The following is a 5,000-nucleotide window of genomic DNA, read 5'->3' as shown; positions in this document are numbered from 1 at the left end:
CTTGTTACTTCATGATGAAACTCAATTTGTTCCTCCTGAAAAGTTCCCAACCCAGACAGGGCAATGTGTGCTGATTGAAGCCAGATTTTAAAGACCGTTAACTAAATTTTTCCCTCTCTCACCCTGGAAAGTCTCGGACTCTGCTGTCAATTCGTTTTTCTTCACAAGTAGAACAACAGACGGGACTTTGTAGATTTGGCTTGCGCAACTTTTCTGTGGGTTCGTTTTTGAAGTCAAACGGCGCGTCGTGCACATGTTCGAGATAGTGGCGGTATTGATTCTGTGAGGCTTGCGGGGTCGATAAAGAGGAGGGGGCTACAGCAACCCCCCCCCTTCTAGTTTTTGTGAAGTTGGCGCGTCCCCCAGCTCCGACCACCCAACCGATACAGTTCCACTCCAGCGCAGAACGCCCGGACTTTGTGGAGCGGGGGAGGAGGTGCCGTCTGGAGGGAGAGGGAGAGGGGAGTAGCGTTGGGCATAGTGTCTGGCCCCTTTGTCATGCAAAATCTCACGGACTGAGGAGGAGAAACCGTCCATCATCATCAGCGGAGCGATCCGAATGGGACGGCAAACAAAGGTCAGTGTCGTTTCCTGCTGATAAACAGCATTGGCGAAGTTCATCAAACTTTGGTCTAGAATGAGCGACTCGGTGACGCACTTATCCGTGTCTTTTTAGAATACTCTTCGCCTTAGCGGTTTGCTGGGGCTCCGGAGCGCGCTAGGCTCCCCATAACGACAGCTAATCAGGAGATTAGGGAGACTTAATCGGGTTTCTTTGTGTAACTTCTGGCGCTTTGTTAGTTTTAACGGGAAGTTTGAATGAGTTAGAGACGGACTGTGAAGCCTTTATTTCAGGAACTTTTGATATGTGAAACGTATAACTATCAGTAGTGAAAAGTAGCTTGATTTCTGCTTGTTTGGGGTCCGTGATCTTGACATTGTGTGAGGTTACGTGACCATTTAGCTTGTTAACAGTTGCGCGACCGAAAAGTTGCCAACTTTTCATTCACACTGCAATCGTTTGTTAGACCCCGTGTGCTGATCACTGCCGTGGTTTGTTAGACTATTACCCCGTGTGCTGTTCTATAGACCAGCGTTTTGGGGGTGTTTTCCGGGATGCTGGCTGCAGTTGGTCAGTCACAGTCACTGCCGGGCCGTTTCCCAGGGTGTCCTCTCAAGGCCGGCCCGTAACCAGGCTGGAACCTACACCTCCGTCTCGTGCCTCCGCCTGGAAACCGCGCTGGTTAATATGCTCATTGGACCCGGGGGGCGCAGCTATTATGTGGTTTTAAATGTATGGCGGTGGATGCGAGGGGGTGTTGCGTCTGCGAGGGAGTTTTCCCCGGTTTTTCCCCGTCGCGGGTCGGAGCCCCGAGCTGCTGAGAGATCCAGACTTGCAGCTTTTACCCCCCCCCCCCCACACACACACACACACTTCAACCCCTCCCCATTTTAAAATAAGTGGTTTATTAGTTTGGACAGCCAACGCTTAGGAAACAATGGGACAGTGTGAGGAGTCTGGAGGATGGACAAGGGTAAAAACAATAAATTGTGGTCAGGGGTACACACGCACACACGCACACACGCACACACACACACACACACGCACACACACACACACACACACACACACACACACACACACACACACACACACACACACACACATATACACTGCAAATCATTACCTAAAGACAGGGGTGTTTGTGTAGACTCCGCTCCCTCACACACACAAGAGTGATGTGTTAAAATGACACGTGGCGTGTGAGCTCAGGGACAACACAAATGTGTGTCAATTTCAACACAGCGCTTGTGTGTGTGTGAGGGAGCTGAGTCAATTTCAACACAGCGCTTGTGTGTGTGTGTAGGGGGCTGAGTCAATTTCAACACAGCGCTTGTGTGTGTGTGAGGGAGCTGAGTCAATTTCAACACAGCGCTTGTGTGTGTGTAGGGGGCTGAGTCAATTTCAACACAGCGCTTGTGTGGCTGGGTGGGTGAAAGGGTGAAAGACAAACAAATTGCTTTAATCTGTGTTTCACCCAGCCAGCCATACAATTGCTGTGTTGAAATTGACACACAATGTGTTGTCTCTGAGCACACTCAACAGATGTCACTTTTAACACATCACTTTTTAGAGTGTGTACACACACACACACACACACAGAGGCATCAGTGGTGCTCACATTTTCACACGCAGTTTCTCCTCCGGCACCCACAACCTTGTTGTGCAGCAAACACTGAAACCATAATTATAACCTGACTACTTAAAAGCATGTGTGTGCGCACACACACACACACACACACACACACACACACACACACACAAACACACACTCCATCTATCAATGCATCGGACACAATAGCAAATGAAATGTCTTTATTTGTGTGTGTGTTTGAAATGTGCAGGGGAAGGTGGTTGGTGAACTCATGCTGCAGGATTGTGTCACTGAGGGGTAAAATGATCCCCCACATCCTGCACACACACACACACACACACACACACACACACACACACACACACACACACACACACACACACAGTCTGATGAAGGGGGAGTCATTTGGGGTATCAGACTCGGGAGTTCAGGAGTGTCTGACCAAGCACATGTGTGTTTACTTATTGGTGTGCAGACAGCAGATATACATCAGTGTGTGTGTGTCTGTGTGTGTGTGTGTGTGTGTGTGTGTGTGTGCGCGTGTGTGTGTGTGTGTGTGTGTGTGTAGGTGTGAACATCTGAGTGGGGTTGGTCCTTTTCACTGATGGTAGGTTTTGTGAATTTGGTTTGGTCTGTGTGTGAGACTGAGAGGAGAGAGAGGAGAGGCTGGGCTGAACTTCTGGATTGATGTGTGTGTGTGTGTGTGTGTGTGTGTGTGTGTGTGTGTGTGTGTGTGTGTGTGAGTGTGTGTGTGAGAGAGTGTTAGGCTGGGCTGAACCTCTGCAGTGATGTTGGAATCTGAGCTCTTCCTCTTGGATCTGTTTTTCCACTTAGCAGCAGCAGCAGCAGCAGGACGCTATTTAGCAGCAGCAGCAGCAGGACACTGCTCTCATTTAGCAGCAGCAGCAGCAGGACGCTGCTCTCATTTAGCTGCAGCAGCAGCAGGACGCTGCTCTCATTTAGCAGCAGCAGCAGCAGGACGCTGCTCTCATTTAGCTGCAGCAGCAGCAGGACGCTGCTCTCATTTAGCAGCAGCAGCAGCAGCAGGACGCTGCTCTCATTTAGCAGCAGCAGCAGGACGCTGCTCTCATTTAGCAGCAGCAGCAGCAGGACGCTGCTCTCATTTAGCAGCAGCAGCAGCAGCAGGACGCTGCTCTCATTTAGTAGCAGCAGCAGCAGCAGCAGCAGGACACTGCTCTCATTTAGCAGCAGCAGCAGCAGGACGCTGCTCTCATTTAGCTGCAGCAGCAGCAGGACGCTGCTCTCATTTAGCAGCAGCAGCAGCAGCAGGACGCTGCTCTCATTTAGCAGCAGCAGCAGCAGCAGGACGCTGCTCTCATTTAGCAGCAGCAGCAGCAGGACGCTGCTCTCATTTAGCTGCAGCAGCAGCAGGACGCTGCTCTCATTTAGCAGCAGCAGCAGCAGCAGGACGCTGCTCTCATTTAGCAGCAGCAGCAGCAGGACGCTGCTCTCATTTAGCAGCAGCAGCAGGACGCTATTTAGCAGCAGCAGCAGCAGGACGCTATTTAGCAGCAGCAGCAGCAGCAGCAGCAGCAGGACGCTATTTAGCAGCAGCAGCAGCAGGACGCTATTTAGCAGCAGCAGCAGCAGCAGGACGCTATTTAGCAGCAGCAGCAGCAGGACGCTGCTCTCATTTAGCTGTGGAGTTAGAAGTAGGAGTAACGAAGTAGAAGTAGGGCTGTAACGATTCAAAACCGAAATCGCGACACTCACGAACCTGTGTCGCGGTGTGAAAAGGCAGAATCTTGACATACCCTTTCTGTGTTTATATATCTTTTATATACCTCTCGTTGCTTTCATTGTAGACTATGTGCTCAACTTCACCAAACAGTATAGAAGTAAACCCCCTCTCCTTGCTCCGCTCTCTCTTATTCCCTCTCTCTCCCTCTCTTTCTCTCTCTCTCTCTCCCATTCTCTCACTCCTCCCCTCTCTCTTTCTCTCTTTCCCTCTCTCTCCCTCTCTCTCTCTCCCATTTTCCCCAGTCACCATGTGGCTTTGTGTGTTTTGTCGCTTTCCTGGGTTTCTGCCTGGAGGAGTTTTAGTTTTTATGTAACAGTCATATTACTGCCATTAGCTCATAAACAGGGTTCAGCCAGGGGGCCGGGGGCTTTGCGTGTGCTTCCCTTAATGTGTGTGTGTGTGTGTGTGTGGTGTGTGTGTGTGTGTGTGTGTGTGTGTGTGTGTGTGTGTGTTTGCTGTGTGTGTGTGTGTGTGTGTGTGTGTGTGTGTGGTGTGTGTGTTTGCTGTGTGTGTGTGTGTGTGTGGTGTGTGTGTGTGGTGTGTGTGTGTGTGTGTGTGTGTGTGTGTGTGTGTGTGTGTGTGTGTGTGTGTGTGTGTGTGTGTGTGTGCTCATCCCAGTTACATGCCAACCTGTGATGAACCTGTGCACTGATGCAGACCTGAGACCTGTGATTGTGTAAATAGAGTATAAGAATCAGCATGGCAGAAACCCACTATTTGTGAAGATGCAAAGGCAGCACTTCTATGGTCTTGAGATGCCAAGACACTTCTATGGTCTTGAGATGCAAAGACACTTCTATGGTCTTCAGATGCAAAGACACTTCTATGGTCTTGAGATGCAAAGACACTTCTATGGTCTTCAGATGCAAAGACACTTCTATTAGCCTGACAAGCCAGACCCACATTAAAATGTAGTGTCTGGGAACTCACCGTTCGCAGTGCTCAGTCCGAAGGGCGGGATAATCTGTTGTCTTTCAAATTCCCTCTGCACGCAATAGGACAGCGCTATGAGTTCCATGCGTTTTCCCACCAGCGGAGCTAGTTGGCTAGTTCAAACCTTTGCCAACTTAAAAAAAGCTTAA

General features: G+C 50.0%; 1 protein-coding gene across 4 annotated transcripts in view; it reads left to right on the top strand.

Annotated features, from left to right (window-relative positions):
- The window catches only part of phldb2a (pleckstrin homology-like domain, family B, member 2a), a 91,019-nt gene that overhangs the window by 24,974 nt on the left and 61,045 nt on the right, over window positions 1-5,000 (top strand). Inside the window, exon 1 of one of the 4 annotated variants that reach the window (XM_076273729.1) lies at window positions 237-577. The exons of the other annotated variants lie outside the window; for them this stretch is intronic. The gene's annotated coding sequence lies outside the window, so the exon portion shown is untranslated. Of the gene's footprint in view, window positions 1-236; window positions 578-5,000 lie in introns of those variants that run through there. 4 annotated transcript variants of the gene reach the window in all.

Source organism: Alosa pseudoharengus, unplaced genomic scaffold, assembly GCF_046254945.1.
Source record: "Alosa pseudoharengus isolate Yale_2024_CS ecotype anadromous, Long Island Sound unplaced genomic scaffold, YU_APseudo_1.1 YU_APseudo_1.1_scf_8, whole genome shotgun sequence".
NCBI lineage: Eukaryota > Metazoa > Chordata > Actinopteri > Clupeiformes > Clupeidae > Alosa > Alosa pseudoharengus.
This window is presented reverse-complemented; position numbering and strand designations above follow the sequence as displayed.